This window comes from Mastigoproctus giganteus, chromosome 4, assembly GCF_048544385.1.
Source record: "Mastigoproctus giganteus isolate SK-2022 chromosome 4, ASM4854438v1, whole genome shotgun sequence".
Lineage (NCBI taxonomy): Eukaryota > Metazoa > Arthropoda > Arachnida > Uropygi > Thelyphonidae > Mastigoproctus > Mastigoproctus giganteus.
This window is the reverse complement of record NC_143578.1, coordinates 145,337,464-145,358,911: the sequence shown is the minus strand read 5'-3', so window position 1 is coordinate 145,358,911 and position 21,448 is coordinate 145,337,464. Positions and strand designations below refer to the sequence as shown.

The 21,448-nt window shown below is 37.4% G+C and overlaps 1 protein-coding gene across 1 annotated transcript in view; it reads right to left on the bottom strand.

The window, feature by feature from the left end:
• Positions 1 to 21,448, bottom strand: part of Pif1 (Pif1 DNA helicase) — a 162,902-nt gene that overhangs the window by 82,905 nt on the left and 58,549 nt on the right. The gene's annotated exons all lie outside the window — the stretch shown is intronic.

The following is a 21,448-nucleotide window of genomic DNA, read 5'->3' as shown; positions in this document are numbered from 1 at the left end:
ACATTTTTTTTCTATTTGCATGTAATTATTCTTATCACTTTTAATTGCTGTACCACATTTTATTTCTGTCATTTGATTTTATTTATTCACTTTTGATATCTTTTATGTTCATAACAGTATTGTTTCTTTTATTTTAATGTCTATATACTTTTATTTTTAAATTAAATTTTTTAACGTTCAAGTCAGTGGCCGCAATATTTTTATCAATATAAGTAATGTAAGCAAGCACCTTGCGTCTGTATAAAAATTGTGGGGAATTCCAACACCTGCAAACTCTGAAATGTCAAAAATTATCAAAATAATTGATATCGGCAGGTTAAGAAATGTACTCGGTGCATTACATTTTAGGCACATGTGATTGTTTCTTAACTTTTAAATGAATTTTTTTCTTTTTCTATGATTAATAGAAGTGAAAAGCAAACACAGTTATTTCCTTAGACTATAACTATAAAGAACACTTAATAAAACTATAGTTTTATGTTCTCTAAACTTAGCTTTTTAGTTTAATTACAACCATATAATATTTATTACTCTTCTGCTGTATACTTTTTTAAGTCGCATTTCTCTCTCTCTCTCTCTCTCTCTCTCTCTCTATATATATATATATATATATATATATATATATATATATATAAAAGAAATAGAAATAATTGATAAAAGACATAGTAAGATGGGAAAGTTATTAACAACAACGTGCCAGGCCTAATGGAAGAAGATAAGAGAAAAAGAATGTTAAGAACCTAATAAATTAAGTGGAATTAATGGCTGAATTAACAGGCTGAATTATCAAGCCAAATCATATTTAAAAAAGCTAGAAAGGAAGTGGTAATTAATGAATATTAAAAAATAATAATAAAATAGAAATAAAATAAAAATGAAAATAAAAATAAAAATAAATTGGTACATGGATCAGATATTTCATCAGGGGGACTACACCTGATCATGTACCAAAACACTGTGTTTCTATAAAAACCCATGCTGATGGAGGTAGCATTAAAGAATAATATTGTGAAAAAAAAAAAAAAAAATATTGAAAATTATTAAAATTATTATTTTGTACATGATCATGTACCAAAATTATTATTTTGGTACATGATCAGGTGTGGTCCCCTGATGAAATACCTGATCCATGTACCAATTTATTTTCATTTTTATTTTTATTTTATTATTATTTTTTAATATTCATTAATTACCACTTCCTTTCTAGCTTTTGTAAATATGATTTGGCTTGATAATTCAGCCTGTTAATTCCACTTAATTTATTAGGTTTTAACATTCTTTTTCTCTTATCTTCTTCCATTAGGTCTGGCACGTTGTTGTTAATAACTTTCCCATCTTACTATGTCTTTTATCAATTATTTCTATTTCATAGTTGTATCCTGTTCTGTAGCCTTGCGCATCCAGATACATCTATTGTCTTATCTTCTTTCTTTTCTCTTCTTCCTTATTTCCTTTTCCTTCTTACATTTTATATATATATATATATATATATATATGTGTGTGTGTGTGTGTGTATTTAATCCCAGGGCTTGGCACACCCAGGGTCCTGGAGCTGGATATCGTCATCCTTCTCTCTCTCTCTCTCCCTCTCTCTCTCTCTCTCTCTCTCTCTCTCTCTTTGACTTGACTTTGGGTCTTTAAAAGACCCAAATATAAAATTTCATGAAAATCTATTTGCTGAGAGTCAAATTGTTACGTGCAGATAAAAAGACAGATGAAGAGAAATGGTGAAGAAAATAGCATGTGTGTGAACAATATATTATATAAAAGGAAAGATAAAAATGAAAAAAGGGAGGAAGTTTTATGTACAAGGGCCACTGACAGACAAAAGGTACCTTATGATCACAATGAAATAATCCCTCCTCCTCAGTATAACTGCATGCATGAGGAGGATGTTATTTGGTGTTTTAGGAGCATTAGCAACTAAGGCCATATTGCTCCGGGATATGCGGTGGTCATTCCCTGACCTTTCTGCATTTGGTGGTGACGGGCTCGAACCCCGGTCTAATCAAGAAGCGTGTGCTACGCACTGCTGCTCCTTCCCACCTGGCTACGGAGGCGCCCCCACATGAGGAGGAGGGATTGCATACTATATAATTGCATGATGAGGAGGAGGAACATATGCTGAGATCCTTGTCAATCAATTCGGCCTTGGAGAGAATGTGCAAGGCATATGGAGTAGAATTTTTCTCAGCGTGGTCTGGTGCTTTTTAACAGGAGAGTCTGTTTTTACAGGGACAGGATACACTTGAATAGCAGGAGTGCAAGAATATTTGCTGATGCTATCGAGGCATCGCTAGGTGGTCGGAAAACTGCTGGGGTGGGTGGGATACACAGACTTATGGTTTAACTAGAGCAGAATGCAGAGGTTGATTGATTGATTGATTTGGTAGTTGTTGGCGCATCGGCTTCTGTGGCCATATTGCACCTCCCAAGGTTTTTGCAGTACTTTGATCCAAGCCCGAGGCGGGAATCGAACCCGCGACCTTTGGGTTGCCGGGCAGGTACTTTACCCACTCGGCTAGCCCGGTTGGCCAGAAGGCAGAGGTGAAAGTGATTCTTGCATTGCAACTATTGGTACATTCAGCAGCCCGAATGTACCAATACATCTGAAATCTGAAATCCAAGGTGTCTGGGATTTCAGACCCTGATTGGGGCCATCATGGAACAAATGAATGCATGGACTGTGTTAGGGTAACTAAGAGTAAGAACACATTCATGTATACTTGCATGAACAGTAATGCTAAGGAGCATTGCAAATAAATGTGATGAATTTGAAATACTGATTAAATCGTCAAATGTGAAATTATAGGATTAACAGAGACGTGGTGTCAATCAAACATAAGTAATGCTGAATTTTAATATGGGGCATACAGTGTATGTATACCCCATATTCGGAACAGGAGAGGTGGTGGGGGTTTGCTCTTTGTTAAGAATATTAAATCTAAGGCGGTGCATCCAGTTTACATGGGTGACAAGTGCAATGTTCAGTCAGATTGGTGTGATATAAGCACTGGAAAAACAAAACTGAGAGTAGGAGTGTGTCATAGGCCTTATGACTGTGATAAGTATACACCAAACAGCTATACAGGGAAATAGTGTATGACAGCAAATCAGAATGTCTCATAATGGAAGACTAACTTTTAAGATGTTGACTGGAATTTGTGGGTTGGTCACTCACACAGTAGAAAGACTTTTTTTTGGATTTCTTGGATGACTGTTAGCTACAGCAGCACGTTAGAGAGGCAACAAAAGGAAGCAATACTCTTGATCTGGTTATCAGCAATGATTCTTCATGCATTAAGAATCTGCAGGTAAAAGATCCACTGCGTGGCAATAATCACAGTGTACAAATATAGAATTTAATTACAGATGTACCTCCCCGAAATGTTACCACCTTGTCGCGGTGGGGAGGCTTGAGTATCCCGATGACCCAGAGAGCTATGCTGGCAGTAGCTAGACTACCGGCAGGGCCACTCTAGCCAGACAGGTCAAAGGGTAAGGATCAGACAAAGAGTAGCATACTGGCCCTCCAGGTTGGGGTTATGAGGAAGGCTGGTTCCCTCCCTATGTAAAAAAAAAATAAAAACTCAAAGCGGAAAACCAGACTGACAAAGGGACACGACTCGGACTGGGAAAAGGAAACGAAAAGGAATAACGGACATTTTAAATATGTAACATGGAGCATAAGAGGAGGATTAGGGATATAAAGAAGTCGAACTACTTAAACATTTAAAACAGAAGAAAGTAAATATAGCAGTAATAACAGAAACAAAGAAAAAATTAAAAGGTATGAAAGATTATGATTATTATACAATGATATACAGTGGAGTAGATCAAAAGGAAAGAGCTAGTGGAGGGGTAGCAATATTAATAGATCGGAAATGGAAAACCAAAATACAGAACTACACATTTATAAATAATAGAATAATAACAGTAAGATTTAAATTAGACAGAGATTATTTATGTATAATTGGAATTTATGCTCCAGAAGATGGAAAGGAGGAAGAAACAGATAAATTTTTTTTATGGTTACAAAAAGAACTAGATAAGAATGTAAAAAAGGACCATGTAGTTATTTTGGGAGATTATAATGCTCAGGTAGGGAATAAGCCAATAAAAAATATTATGGGATGTTATGGAGAAAATAAAGTAAATGGAAATGGATATAAATTAAGAGATTTTGCAAATTTTAATAATTTAAAGATAACAAATACATTTTTTAGAAAATGTGATATACATAAATATACATGGTCGGCAAGAGGTACACAATCAATAATAGACTATGTAATAGTAAATCAAAAATTACCAAAATAATGTTGAGATACTAGGGTGTTTAGAGGATATGATATTAATTCAGATCATTTTTTAATGGCTTCAAAAATAGAGTTATGGGCCAAATGGAAGAAGAGAAAAGCTATTAAACAGGGGAAGGAGGAGTTGGGTTATAAAGTATATCTACTACAAGAAGAAAGTACACAAAATTTATATGAAAAAAAAAAAGGATTAAAGACGAAATAAGTAAAACATCGGAGAGAGAACAAATAGAAGAATGGAATAATATATGAAATATAATTCAAAAGATAGCAAAAGAGACACTAGGACAATTCAGGAAAAACTATAAGCAAAAGAGACACTAGGACAATTCAGGAAAAACTATAAGAAGAGGGGGGGGGGGATAAAGATATAGAATGAAGAAATAGCTAAAGCAGTACAAGATAAATATCTTAAATGTATACAAAACAGGACAAGTGAGAATGAAGAAATATATAAACAAGAATGCATTTAAACTAAAGATATAATAATGAAGGCTAAAGCAGAGTCATGGGATAGATTTATAAGCAGAATAGAACATGATGTTCATGGAAGACAAAATTTGGCATATAAAATGATGAAACACTTGAATAACACAGAGAAAGACACTTCAAGAATAAATATAATAAAGGAAGAACAATGGAAAAAACATTATGAAGAATTGTGGAAAGACCCAACATATCAAAGAGAAGAGATACAGTTAGACCCAGTTAGTGACATAGATCCGATAACGAAGGAAGAATTGGAAAAGGCATTGAAAGCTACAAAAAATAGGAAAGCAGTACAAATGGATGGTATAAATGCAGAACTAATCAAGTATGGAGGAAGTTTTTTAAAAGACAGGATACTAAATTTATTTAATAAATGTTGGGAACAACAAAATACCAGAAGAATGGAAGATAGCAAAAATTATTTCAATATTTAAAAAAGGAAACAGAAATGATACAAAGAATTATAGAGGGATTAGCATACTAAATACAGTATATAAAATGTATAGCAAAATAATAAATAATAGAAATAAAATTATCTCTGATGAAATATTAATAGAAGAACAGGCAGGATTCAGAAAAGGAAGATCATGTACAGATAATATATTTATATTAAAACAAATAATATAAAAACGAAAAGAGTTTAATTTAGAAATGCATTTAGTATTTATAGATTATGAAAAAACATTTGATCGAGTAAACAGACGAAAACTATGGGACACATTGAGTAATAAAGGATACCCAAAGCATCTTACAAAAAAACAGAGTTTATATCAAGGAACAAAAATAGTAATAGATACAGGTAATAAATTAACAGAAGAAAGTATAATAAATCAAGGAGTTAGACAGGGATGTAGCTTGTCACCAATGTTGTTTAACATATATATCGAGGATATATGTAAACGGAAAGAAGAAATTAATACAGGTATATATTTAAATACAAAGAATAGGATTAATACAATGTTATTTTCAGATGATCAAGTAATTATTCAAGATAGTTAGGATAATTTACAAAGAGCAGTATTTAAATTAAACCAAATAACAGAAGAATATAAAGTTAAAATATCAACGATGAAAACTAGAACAATGGCTTTTAAGGGGAAAAATACAGTGAGAACAAAAATAGTTATAGACAATAAAATATTAGAACAAGTAAAACATTTTAAATATCTAGGATGTGATATAACATATGATGTCGAAGAAGATATGTACCAGAAATTGGCGAAATTTCAAAATATATGTGGAATAATAAAAAGAACTCTGACTAAGAAAACAAGGACAGAAACACAATTGAAATTTTACAAAGTAATGGCAATACCAACACTTCTTTATGGTTCTGAAACATAGATACCGAAACAGAGACATTAATAGAATACAAGCTGCAGAAATGAAATTTTTAAGATATGTTAAAGGATGTACAAAATTAGATAAAATACCAAACATAAATATTAGAAAGGAATTAAAGATTTACTCAATTAATGAAAAAATTATAGAATATAGACAAAGATGGAAAGAACATGTAGAAAGAATAGAAGATAATAGATTCCCTAAATTAGCTTACACATATAGAGCAAAAGGAAAAGAGACAGAGGAAGACCGAAGAAAAGATGGGCAGACCTCTTCGAGATCGGAACAGACGGATCGCCTAATCCGTGAAGGTAGATAAGAATTACAGACATAACTACTGGCAAGGGTAAAGAAAAAGACTTTTACTTTCGTAACGGTAACTACTGAGGTCTCTGACAGTTTTTCAATTGTGTGCAGTAGGAACAACTGATGATGTTACCAACAGCAAATTCTAAATGAGAAGTATTCAGGGAACTAATCAAAGAAGTTCGATCTTAATGGATGTCAGATGAACTATTGAGACGTGGCAAATAATAAAAGTGCATGGGATGCATATAAATTATCAGGCAATACAGAAGCCTGTGGTAGATATAAATTAGTCTTAATCAATTCACAAAGCAGATTAGGCAAGCTATGGCAGATTTTGAGAAGTCTCTGGCAAAAAATGCAAAGACTTCTATGCTTATATTAACAGTAGAAGGAAGGGTTTAAATTACATTGGGCCACTTGATGTTCATTGCTTCACTGTTGATGACCTTACTCAGGGTGCAGACAAACTGAATAGGTATTTTGAATCTACTTTTACGCATTAGGAATTCTTTACGGCAGGGGATGCCAAAAGTTTATCAAACTAACTAGGAGCTAAATGACCTTGTGATAACTGAAAGGAAAGTAGTAGAGAAATTGTTGAGGATGGATATAAAAAAAAAGGCACCTAGGGCAAATAGAATATATCCAATTCTATTAAGGGAGGCAGCAAGAGGTAAGCAAACCCTTAGCAATAATTATGAGAGCATCCTTGGATTTGGGGTAAGTCCCTCTGGACTGGAGAAGTGCAAATATATCCTCAATTCATAAAGGAGGATCAAAAGGTGACATGAGTAATTACAGACCTGCAAGTTTAACAACTGTTCCAGGGAAAATAATGGAATCACTGATTAAAAAACTAATACAGGACCATTTGGACAGGCATGCATTTATACTAAGGAGGGATTATATATTGGGGAGAAGACTTGCTGAGACTACACACAAGGGAACATAATTTCAAGTTAGGAATTTGCAGATAAAGGAACCACTAGGTGACAGTGATCACATTGTACTGATGTGGGATTTACTGATTTGATTTGGTAGTTGTTGGCGCATCGGCTTCTGTGGCCATATTGCACCTCCCAAGGTTTTTGCAGTACTTGGATCCAAGCACGAGGCGGGAATCGAACCCGCGACCTTTGGGTTGCCGGGCAGGTACTTTTACCCACTCGGCTAGCCCGGTCGGCGTGGGATTTACTTAAAGATGTAACTATGATCAAGGGTAAAGGGAAGGGTTTTTGTTTTCGTAAAGGTGACTACAGAGATCTCAGACAGTATTTAAATTCTATAGAGTGGGATCAAATGATGATGTTATGAACTATGAATTCTAAATGAAAAGGCTTCAGGGACATAATCTTAGAGGCTACTAGGCATTTCATATCAACTAAGAAATACTGTTCAAGATTCAGGACTAAATGGATGTTGGATGAATTAATAAGGCTTGTGGCAAAGAAGAAGAAAAATGCGTGGAATGCATACAAATTATCAGGCGACACAGAAGCCTACGACAGATATAAGTTAATCTGTAATCAAATCACAAAGGATATGGGCAGTCAAAGGCAGATTACAAAAAATCTTTGGCTAAGGACACAAAGAAAAACAGTAAAGAGTTCTTTAATTATGTAAACTCTAGAAGGAAGGGGATGAATCAGATTGGTTCACTTAACATAAACAGTTTGACTATTGATGATCATGCTCAAGTAGCTGATAAACTGAATGAGTATTTTGCATCTACATTCACACATGGAGTTATTCAAGGAGGGGAATGCCAGAAGTTTATCAAACTCTAACAGGGAGCTGTTATTATGGGGAGCTGTTATTACACTATTATTATGGGGGCTTCAATGCTAAGGTTGGAAAAAGACAAAATGGTGCAGAAAGGGGAACTATACGAAATTTTGGAATTGGTGAAAGAAATGAAAGAGGCGAAAGACTTGTGGAATTTGCAGAATCTCAAGGATTGTCAGTAATGAACACTTTTTTCAAGAAAAGGGTGAACAGAAAGTGGACATGGAAGAGTCCAAATGGATTAAAAACTAATGAAATCGACTTCATCCTCACTAACAGAAGATATATTGTGAATGATGTTACCGTCCTGAATAAGGTAAATATTGGAAGTGATCACAGAATGGTAAGATGTACACTTGATATAGATGTAGGAAAGGAAAAAATTGACTCGAGTAAATAATACAAAGGTCTTTGAGATAACAGAAGAGGAGAAAAAGCAGTATGTACTGGAACTTAAGAACAAGTTTGAGCTTCTCCAGACTGCTCAGGACCAAGATATCGATGAGGAATATTACAACTTTCAGAAAGTGATAAAGCCCAAGAAACCTATAGGGAAAAGAATTCCAAAGAAGAAAAAATTAGTCAAGAAACACTTATGATGAACCGAAGGCGAAAAATGAAGCAAGATAAACACTGACAAGGAGAAAATTGAGTATACTGAGTTATGCAAAGCCATTAGAAAGAGACTCAGAGAGGACATAAGAAGATTTAACACAAGAAAAGTAGAACAAGCATTAAGGGAAAACAAAGGAATTAAATCAGCAGCCCTGAGCAGTAATACAGAAAGACAAATGATAATTAAACTGAAGAATAACAATGGTGTACTTATAAACAGCAGAGAAGGCATAATTCAAATAGCAGAAGACTACTATAGAGAATTATACAAGGAGCGAGGGAATGATGCCAGCAGTGAGGAAGATGGATTGCAAATTAGCAACACATACGACATACCCGATATTCTTCCTGATGAGGTAGAACATGCATTGAAGAAAATGAAGAATCAGAAAGCCCCGGGGGAAGATGAAGTTACTGTAGAGTTGTTAAAATTGGGAGGAAGAGACATAACACAAAAACTGGCAAGGCTCTTCACAAAGTGCATTAGAAAAGGTGTGACGCCTAAGCAGTGGAATAATGCAATCATAGTTTTGGTGCTTAAGAAAAGAGATAAATCAGAAATTGGAAATTATAGACCAATTACCTTGTTATCCCACATCTACAAGTTGTTCACAAGGGTCATTACTAACAGATTAGAAAGAATACTTGATGAGAATCAATCGAAAGAGCAAGCTGGCTTTAGGACAGGATTCTCAACTATGGATCACCTTCACGTAATATCACAGCTAAAGGAGAAAGCAAATGAATATAAAACACCATTATGCCTGGCATTTGTGGATTATGAAAAGGCATTTAACTCCATACAGCATAAGGCAATGTTTCGGGCACTGGAAAGACAAGGCATAGATACCCCACATATTATGATTTTGAAGAAAATATATGAGAATGCTACCTCCTACACAAAGACAGTAGGAAATTTAAAATCGAGAAAGGAGTTCGACAAGGAGACAATATCTCCGAAGCTGTTTACTGCTGCCCTTGAGGAAGCTTTCAGAAGATTAGACTGGTCGCAGAAAGGAGTCAATGTGAACGGAGAGTACCTAAACCATTTACGATTAGCAGATGACATTGTGGTCATAAGCCACGATCCCAAAGAATTAGAGGAAAATCTTAATCAGTTATGCACAGTTAGTAAGGATTTTGGACTAAAGATGAATATGGCTAAACAAAAGTAATGACGAACAAGTATGCCATACTTGTTCATATACTTATCTGGGACAAGTTATTAGATGTAATAATGATAAATGGCTGGAAGTCAATAGAAGAATAAATTTTGGATAGATAGCATTCAGGAAATATAGTCACATACTGAAGAGCAAGATCCCAGTTTGTCTGAAACGTAAAATAATGAACCAATGTATACTCCCCACCATGATTTATGGAAGTGAAACTTGGGCATTCACCAAAAGAATGGAAGAGAAACTGAGAACTACACAGCGAAGAATGGAACGAACTATATTGGGAATCAGACTGTTAGATAAGAAGAGAAACACATGGATTAGGCAGCAAACTCAAGTAAAGGACATTCTTATCAAAACTAAAGAACTAAAATGGTCTTGGGCAGGACACATAACTCAAAGTCATGATGACAGATGAGATGGACTAAAAAAATAACAGAATGGTACCCAAGAGAAGCAAGAAGAAACCCTGGAAGACAAAGGCGGAGATGGATAGATGAAATTCATGAGTTTGTGGGTAGTAAATGGATGGCCAGTGCTCAAAACAGAAGGACCTGGAAAGTTGCTGGAGAGGCCTTCATCCTGCAGTGGATTGAAAATGGCTGATGATGATGATGGGTTTGTTAAGGGGAAGTCTTCTCTGACCAATTTGATTGGTTACTACGATGTGGTCACAAATGAACTGGATGCTAAAAATAATTTTGATATCATATACTTGGATTTCAGGAAAGCTTTTGATACTGTTGCACATGGAAGACTGCTGTACAAATTGGAGTGGTATAGTATCAAGGGCAAGTTACTGCAATGGATAAAGGGATGGCTGAGTGGGAGATGGCAGAGAGTGGTAATAAATGGGCACTGCTCTACATGGACTAATGTTATTAGCTTGGGAGGAGGATTAGGCCCAGCAATGAACCCCAGGGTTCAGTGCTGGGCCCATTGTTGTTCTGTGTATTTATCAATGATATCGATGAAGGTATATCAGGCTTAATATCTAAGTTTGCAGATGATACAAAGGTCGACAGTTTAATGATACTAAAGACAGTATGCTACTGCAACAGGATCTAGAAAAGTTAGGGAGATGGGCTGAGAAGTGGCAATTGAAGTCTAACATTGGCAAATGCAAACTACTGCATATGAGTAGCAGTAACCCAAGAGAAACGTGCCAACTCTATGGTACACCCAGAGATGTGGAGAATGAAAAAGACCTGGGGGGTAATTGTGCAGTCCGATATGAAGTTCTCTGAATAATGCAGACGGGCTGCAACAGCAGGTCATGAAGTTTTTCCAGTGATATATAGGAATTTTGCTAGCAGAGAGAAGGAGGTGATTATCCCTTTGTACAAGGCAATGGTCAGACCACACCTTGAGTACTGTATACAGGTCTGGAGGCCTCATTTTTGAAGGATGTAGAGTTGCTAGAACGAGTACAGAGCAGAGAAACAAGATTGGCTAGAGGAACAAAGGGGTGTCTTATGAAGAAAGGCTTAAGTTCTGCAAGTTGCAGCACCTGGCGACTAGGCACCTGCGAGATGATCTGATTGAGGTATAAAAGGCTTTGAATGGTTTGAGCAGGCTCAATTCTGACATGATATTTTCGTTTGCTCAGACTAAGAACCTGAGGGGGGGGCACAGATTCAAACTGAGAAAAGACGTTTGTAGAATAGATGTGCAGAAGTTTGCCTTTAGCCAACAGGTAGTTGATTGCTTGAACAGACATCCATCTGTTGTTGTTGTGGAAGTTGATAGCTTAAATAAATTTAAGGCTGAACTAGACAAGCATTTGGAGTGACCGGATGGGTGGAATGGGAAGGGGTTTTTTTTTTTTTTTTTTTGGCTGATGCTGTATAAGCTTGCTTTCTTGCATCATAAGACTCTCAACTAATGCTAATGTAGGATTTACTTAAAGATATAACTACCATCAAAGGTAAAGGGAAGGACTTTTGTTTTCGTATAGGTCACTACAGTGGTCTCAGACAGTTTTTAAATTCTATACAGTGGGATCAACTGATGATGTTACCAACGGTGAATTCTATCTAAATGGCAAGCCTTCACAGACTTAATCTTGGAGGCTACTAAGCTTTTCATACCAACTAAGAAATACTCTTGAAGGTATGGAACTAAATGGATAAATTAATGAGGCTCATGGCAGAAAAGAAAAATGCATGGGATGCATATAAATTATCAGACAACAAAGAAGCCTATGGCAGATATCAGCTAGTCTGTAATCAAGTCGCAAAAAAAGGTTAGGCAGGCGAAGGCAGATTATGAGAACTCATTGGCAAAAGATACAAAGAAAAACAGCAAAGAGTTCTTTACTTATGTAAACTCTAAAAGCAAAGGGATGAATCAGATTGGTCCATTTAACATAGATGGTTTGACTATTGATGATTGTGCTCAGGTAGCTAATAGACTGAATGAGTATTTTGCATCTACATTCACACACAAGGAGAGGAGTGCCAGAAGCTTATCAAACTCTGACAGAAAACTAAGTGATTCTGTAATAACTAAGAGCAAAGTGCAGGAGAAATTGTTGAAGTTAAATATAAAGAAGGCACCTGGGGTGGATGGGATCTATCCAGTTATATTAAAGGAGGCAGCAAAGGAAGTAAGCAATCCCTTAGCCATAATTATGAGAGCTTCCTTAGATTCAGAGGAGGTCCCCATGAACTGGAAGTGTTCAAATGTATCCGCCAATTAAAAGGGGGGTTCAAAAGGTGACAAGCATCTATAAACTTGTTAGTTTAACTTGAGTTCCAGGAAAAATAATGGAGTCACTGGTTAAAGAATGACTGCGGGATCATCTAGACAAGACTGCAGTAGTAGTAAGATAGCAGTAGTAGTAGTTAAGACGTGCAAGGGAAACGTACCAACATTTCCCTTGCTGGATCGAAATTGTTAAAGGGAGATCTTCTCTGACTAATTTGATTGGATACTATGATGTGGTCACAAAGAAACTGGATGCAAAAAATAATTTTGATATCATATACTTGGATTTCAGGAAAGCTTTTGATATTGTTGCACATGGAAGACTGCTTTACAAATTGGAGTGGTATGGCATTAAGGGAAAGTTGCTACAATGGATAAATTGATGGTTGAGTGGGGGACACAGAGTGGTCATCAATGGATTAGCATTAGTACAGGCATTTGATGCAAGAAAGCAAGCTTATGCAGCATCAGCCAAAAAAAAAAATAAATAAATAAATAAAAAATAACCACTTCCACTTCACCCCTCTGTTCGTTAGAAATACCTGTCCAGCTGAGCCTTAAACTTATTTAGGCTATCAACTTCCACGACAAGGGATGGAAGTCTGTTCCACCAACCAACCAACCGCTGGCTAAAGGCAAATTTTTGCACGTCTATCCTACATCTGTCTTTTCTCAATTTGAATTTATGCCCTCTCAGGTGATTATTCTGAGCAAGAAGAAGAATCTAATCAGCATTGAGCATGCTCAAACCATTCAAGACTTTATACGCCTGAATCAGATCACCTTTCAGGTGTCTAGTCTCCAGACACTGCAATTTGCAAAATTTAAGCCTTTCTTTGTAAGAGCAACCCTGTGTTCCATTCACTAATCTTGTTGCCCTTCTCTGTACTCATTCCAACAGCTCTACATCCTTCTTAAAATGAGGTCTCCAGACCTGTATACGGTTCTCAAGGTGTGGCCTGACAATTGCCTTATACAAGGGGATAATCACCACCTTATCCCTGCTAGAAAAATTCCTGTACATCATTGGCAAGACACAATGAGCTACTCTTGCAGACCATCTGCACTGCTCAGAAAACTTCATATCTGCCTGCACAATTACCCCTCGGTCCTTTTCATTCTCTACCAATGTCAGTGTAGTACTACAGAGTTGATACGTCACTCTGGGGTTACTGCTTCCTATATGTAGTACTTTTCATTTGTCAATGTTAAACTTCATTTGCCACCTCTCAAGCCCATCTGCTCAACTTTTCTAGATCCTGTTGCAGCAGCATACTGTCATTAGTGTACTTAACAACCCTGTCAACCTTCGTATCATCTGCAAACTTGGACATTAAGCTTGATATACCATCATAAATATCATTTTTAAATTATATTCATGTTCGGGAGGCAATTAGATTACCCCCAGGTCCTTTTCATTCTCTACCACTGTCAGTGTAGTGCCACAGAGTTTATACGTTGGACTGGGGTTACTGTTTCCCATATGTAGTACTTTGACAAATATAATGTTAAACTTCATTTGCCACCTCTCAGCCCATCAGCTCAACCTTTCTAGATCCTGTTGCAGCAGCATAGCATTAGTAGTGTCCTTAACAACCCAGCCAACCTTTGTATCGTCTGCAAACTTGGACATTAAGCTTGATATACCATCATCAGTATCATTTATAAATACAGAAAACAACAATGGACCCAACACTGAACCCTGAGGAACTCCACTAATAACATTAGTCCACGATGAGCAGTGTCCATTGATTACCACGATGAGCAGTGTCCATTGATTACCACGATGAGCAGTGTCCATTGATGGGCCCCTCAATTTAGTTCCTTCGAGGGCATCCACCCTGTCCTTCAAGCTCTCATATAGGCCCATAACAACGCTGAGTTGTTGCCTGATTTCGATACACTCCTTGCATCACGCACACACACAAAGACATCCACCATGGCAATATCATGTCCCATACCTGAATGCTCCACAAACATCATGCAAGCAGTGCATTTTAAAAGACTGTGATTCAGAAGGCAACTGCCCCCCTCAGTTCTCCTCTAAGCCACAGTACTTCCATTAGCTTGAGCCTTTTGCTTTGCTGCTCAGGATGATGTTACCAACAGCAAATGCAAAATGGGAAGCATTCAAAGAACTTATCTTGGAAGCTAGTAGGCTTTACATACCAACTAAGAAATATTGTTCAAGGTTTAGGCCTAAATGGATGTCAGATGAACTAATGAGGCATATGGCAGAGAAGAAAAATGCATGGGATACATACAAATTAACACATCACACAGAAGCCTGTGATAGATACAAGTTGATCTGTAACCAAGTTACAAAGGAGGTTAGGCAGGCGAAGGCAGATTACGAGAAATCCTTGGCAAGGGATGCAAAGAAAAACAGCAAAGAGTTCTTTACTTATGTAAACTCTAGAAGAAAGGGGATGAATCAGATTGGTCCACTTGATATCGATGGGTCAACTGTTAATGATCCTGCTCAGGTAGCTAACAAACTAAATGAATATTTTGCATCGACATTCACACATGAGGAGTTATTCAGCGAGGGGAATGCCAGAGGTGTATCCAACTCTAGCAGTAAGCTAGAGAATCTTGTAATTACTGAGAGTAAAGTGGAGGAGAAATTGTGGAAGATAAACACAAGAAAGGCACCCGGGGTGGATGGGATCTATCCAGTTATATTAAAAGAGGCAGCAGAGGAAGTAAGCAAACCCTTAGCCATAATTATGAAAGCTTCCTTGGACTCAGGGGAGGTACCCACAGACTGGAGATGTGCAAATGTGACCCCAATTCACAAAGGAGGATCAAAGGCTGACACAAGTAATTATAGACCTGTGAGTTTAACTTCTGTTCCAGGAAAATTAATGGAGGCACTGGTTAAAGAAGCACTGCAGGATCATTTAGACAAGACTTCACTTATAGCTCGGACACAGCATGGTTTTGTTAAGGGTAAGTCTTGCCTGACCAATTTGATTGGATACTATGATGCAGTCACAAAGGAACTGGATGCAGGGAATAACTTTGATATTATATACTTGGATCTTAGAAAGGCTTTTGATACTGTTGCACATGGAAGACTGCTGCACAAATTGGAGCAGTGTGACATTGGAGGCAAATTGCTGCTATGGATAAAGGGGTGGTTGGGGGGAGAAGACAGAGAGTGGTAATCAATGGACACTGCTCATCGTGGACTAATGTTATTAGTGGAGTCCCTCAGGGCTCAGTGTTGGGTCCATTATTGTTTTCTGTATTTATAAATGATATTGATGATGGTATATCAAGCTTAATGTCCAAGTTTGCAGACGATACAAAGGTAGGCAGGGTTGTCAAGGACACTAATGACACTATGCTGCTGCAACAGGATCTGGAAAGGTTGAGCAGATGGGCTGAGAGGTGGCAAATGAAGTTTAACATTGACAAATGTAAAGTACTACACATGGGAAACAGCAACCCCAGGGCAACGTATCAACTCTGTGGTACTACACTGACAGTGGTAGAGAATGAAAGGGACCTGGGGGTGGTTGTGCAGGCAGATATGAAGTTCTCTGAGCAGTGCAGACGGGCTGCAAGAGTAGCTCATGGTGTATTGTCAATGATATATAGGAATTTTTCTAGCAGGGATAAGGAGGTGATTATTCCCTTGTATAAGGCAATGGTCAGGCCACACCTAGAGTACTGTATACAGGTCTGGAGGCCTCATTTCAAGAAGGATGTAGAGCTGCTGGAACGAGTACAGAGAAGGGCAACAAGATTAGTGAATGGAACAAAGGGGTGCTCTTACGAAGAAAGGCTTAAGTTTTGCAAATTACAGTGTCTGGAGACTAGGCACCAGCGAGGTGATCTGATAGAGGTGTACAAAGCCTTGAATGGTTTGAGCATGCTCAATGCTGATGGGATTCTTCCTCTTGCTCAGAATAATCACCTGAGAGGGCATAAATTCAAATTGAGGAAAGACAGATGTAGGATAGACGTGCGGAAATTTGCCTTTAGCCAGCGGGTGGTTGGTTGGTGGAACAGACTTCCATCCCTTGTCGTGGAAGTTGATAGCCTAAATAAGTTTAAGGCTCAGCTGGACAGGTATTTCGAACGAACGGAGGGGTGAAGTGGAAGTGGGTTTTTTTTTTTTTTTTTTTTTTTTTGGCTGATGCTGCATAAGCTTGCTTTCTTGCATCAAATGCCTCTACTAATGCTAATGCTCTGGTCTGAGTCATGATTTCTATTAATTTCAATAAAATTTGAATTTCAGTTCAAAATTATAACCCTAAACTTGTATCCCAACACAGTTGTTTGTTTGTTATTTGGTTTTTAGGAGCATTAGCAACTAAGGCCATATTGCTCCGGGATATGCGGTGGTCATTCCCTGACCTTTCCGCATCCTCCGTATTTGGTGGTGACGGGCTCGAACCCGGTCTAATCAAGAAGAGTGTGCTACGCACTGCTGCTCCTTCCCACCTGGCTACGGAGGCGCCCTCCCAACACAGTTACAACGGTATATATATTTTTCAGTGTCAAGTATTAATTATCTACGAGTATTAATTATGTTACGTTTGTAATCTAAGTCGTTATATGTATTTAGTTAAAAGTACAATTTAATTGACAACGAAGTTCAACAAGTTTAATAGATTCTACCGATCAACTGACAATATTATAACCTATTCTATACTAACGCTATCTATGACAAAGGCGACAAGTTACGCACAGTAACTCTACGGACACTTAAGTATTAATTAACTTTCAAATCTCACTGTCTCAATTCAGAATAAACTAACGATCCTTACTAGGTCTATAAGCTACTTACAGAAAATAATTTGATGTAAAAAATATTCAATAAAGCGGCTAAATATGGCTAAAAAACTTCTCGTTCAGTGGAGTTGCAACTCGTAACACGGTGATTTGATACCCTTACCGATACTTTTATGCAATTACAAGGCCGAGTAAAGAATAAATACACCAGATTAATCAGAAAATCACAAAATAATGCTATACTACTAAATTTAAATCAAAAGTTTTAGAAAAACAATAATTTCAAATCAATAAATAAGAAAAATCCACTTAGCGGCTTTGAACACGTCTGGCTCCTACTAGCCTCGTCAGACTCTGCCCTCGGGCAGGTTCAAGGCTCCACTGACATCTGATACTGCTTTTCATGGACTAATGTTATTAGTGGAGTTCCCCACAGTTCGGTGCTGGGCCCGTTGTTGTTTTGTATATATATTATTGATATTGATGAAGGTATATCAGGCTTAATGTCAAAGTTTGTAGATGATACAAAGGTTGGCAAGGTTGTTAATGACAGTAAAGACAGTATGCTACTGCAACTGGATCTAAATAACTTGGGCAAATGGGCTGAGAAGTGGCAACTGAAGTTTAACAAACACAAATGCAAAATACTGCATATGGGTAGCAGTAACCCAACAGAAACATACCAACTGTGTGGTAGTACACTCAGGGAAGTGGAGATAAAAAAAGACCTGGGGGTAATTGTGCAATCAGATATGAAGTTCACTGAGCAGTGCAGACAGGCTGCTAGAGCAGGTCATGGAGTCATATCAATGATATATAGAAATTTGCTAGTAGGGACAAGGAGGTGATTATCCCATTGTACAAGGCAATGGTCAAGCCACACCTTGAATACTGTGTACAGTTTTGGAGGCCTCATTTTAGGAAGGATGCAGAGGTGATACGGTTAAGGTGTATAGGGCCTTGAACGATTTGAGTAAGCTCAATGCTGATGGGATTCTTCCTCTTGCTCAGATTAAGAACCTAAGGGGGAGGGGCATAGATTCAAACTGAGGAAATACAGTTGTATAATAGACGTGCGGAAATTTGCCTTTAGTCAGCGGGTAGTTGATTGCTGGAACGGACTTCCATCTCATGTTGTGGAAGCTGACAGCTGAAATAAATTTAAGGCTGAGCTGAACAAGCATTTGGAGTGAAATGGGAGGGGGTTTTTTTTGTTTGTTTGTTTTCCCGCTGATGCTGCATAAGGTTGCTTTCTTACATTGTATGTCTCTGCTAATGCTAAATCACATTTGCTGAATGAAATTAAGCAGTGTGCAGATTTGCCGAGTTACCGAATATCTGTTGTTGTTATGTGTATTCTGATTATTGCATAAACTCTGGAAGCAAAAGAATCTGGAATTTCTGAATCAGGGGCATACCAAAAGAATATGTCTTATTGAAAGCTGAACTTGGCATTGGACACATAGGGGAATTTTCATTAGGCAATAGTTGATGATGCACAAGATGAGTGTGGCCAATTTGCAGTCTGGCAAGCATTACTTTTTCTCTGCCACTTTTTCTGATGCTGGAGTCCTATAAATGTGGATTAGGTTTTATTACCTGTAGTTTATTGTTGATTTGATTTCTCCATATCTGGGCCCATTCATCTTCACTTGCTGCAATATTAATTGCCTTGAAATCAGTGTATGGAACTATCACTGTTTTGTTTGGTAGTTCTGGTGCTGATTTTTCTGCAATATCTGCTTTGTCATTGCCTTCTATTCTGGAGTGTCCTGGGATCTGGCAAAAAGTTGGTTTTTTTTTTTTTTTTTTTTTTGAGAGAGACCGATCAGACCAAATTCTTGTAGAAGGAGATGATCAGAATGATGTTTACCCTGTATGGCTGAATCAGAATATATTAGGACAGAAAGTGATGACTGCTGACATATTTCACTTGATGCAAGCTGGATAGCATATAATTCTGCAGAAAGTATGTTACTCAACTGGAAGGAATTTTGAGACTATACATGAAGAGAATGCAGCTGCTGCATCTACATGTGAGTGGGACTTAGAACCACCTGTATAGATTATGAGTTTCCTAGCATGTTCCAAAGTATGGTTGGCATGTAGCTGTTGGATGTTAAGTGATGGAATGATATTTTTTTTAACCAATGAGCGAAGTATAGATCAATGTCTATCCCACGAAGGCAAAGGCATATTTGTACTTTCCTCAATTTTGTTGAGATTAATTTTCCACCTCTGTATTATTTCTTGAAGGCGTATCCTAGCAGGCCTGGGTTCATTAGGCTTGGATTCATAGAGTGTTGGCCAAAGAGGATGGTTGAGGTATACCCAACAAGGATGGGATGGAGAGTTTCTTATTTTAGCAGCATATAGGGTGGGCCAGTTGATTTAGTAAATCGTCAAGTTCTGCCATGGAACATGATGTGTTTGGTGGAATATAAATGGAGACAAGAGTGAGAGCAATGCCAAGAACAGTGCAAATGGTTACTACTTCTAGAGTTGTGCAGAGTTGGATAGGCTTGGATGCTACATTTCTATGAACTAAAATTGCTACTCCTCCTCTTGCTGGAGATTCAAGACATCTGTCACATCTGTACAGCATATATCTTGAGAAGCGGGGAGTATAATTTAATGATAAACATGTTTACTATAGACAAATGCTTGCAGGATCATGCTGGTGCATTAAATATTTTAATCCATCCAGGTTGCTTCTTCAGCCCCCTACAATTCCACTGAATGATTTTTTGCATTATTTGGTTTAGATTAAGCAGATTGGTCTGAACACTTTATTTTCCCTTGATCCTGTTTAAATTTTTATCTCATTTTGGAAATACTGGATGACCAACATCCAATCATCAGCACATAGCAGAACTGTATCTTCATTATCCAACTTCTCATCAATTTCCATATTTTTATCAGATATTTTATTCTGCGTAAGATTTGCATCTTTCTCCTTTGTTAATGTTCCTGAATTGGGGGATTGTCTTGGTGTGGCTTGGTTGGCTTTGTATTAGTAGCATTTGAAGTACTCCTTTGTTGCAGCCTCAGGTTACCAGCCTCATGTCAGTGTCTCACAATCCATGAGAAACGATATGGCCCATTGAGAAAGAGATATTTTTGAAGGAATTGTAATAGCATGAAATGGTGAAACAAAATTAGTCTGTGTTGAAAACTCTTTAATGTTTTTGACTGCATTAGAATATGATTTGGAAGGCATCAATGTTTAATATCTGTTTTCGTGCTTCTTGGTATGAGACATTTTTCTCTACCTTGTACTTGGGTATTTTCTTACCCATTTTCCATGATAGACGAATTCTGGAATATAGGGTGTGTGCCCAGGCAGTTGGGACAATTTGGTATTACCGCTGTACATTCAGTTTGGGAATGAATGATCAATTTCCACATTTTTGCCTCTGGTGAGTCACACAAGAGGCAAATGGCCTTACCTTGACATGCTGTTTGAGAATGCCCATACTGCTGGCATTTACAGCATCTAAGTGAATTTGGAATATATGGTCGGATCTTACAGAAAGGGTAGCCAGCTTTAACTGATGCAGGGAGTGTTGAAGGTAAGAATAGTGTTTCTTGTGCGTGTAAGGACCCTATCCTTCTTGGTCATTATTCTTTTGGCACTGATGATGCATTGTGCCTTAAGTTCTGCAATAATTTCTTCCTTGGGAATATTAAGGTGGTCCCATTCCAAAATGATCTCTTTTGAGGTGTTTAAAGTTCTGTGTGGGATTACAGAAATGGGAAAGTCTCCAAAAGATTTTTGTTTCAGAAGTTGCCTGGAATGATTGAGGTCAGATTTTTCCACAAGGAGATCTCCTGAGTGAAGTCATTTGACTATTTTGGGTACCTACTCCAACCTCTATGATTTTCTGCACAAGAAATGGAGATAAGCTGCTATGAGGTTTCACTGATAAAGAATGTAAAATTAGGAAAGCAGGCAGG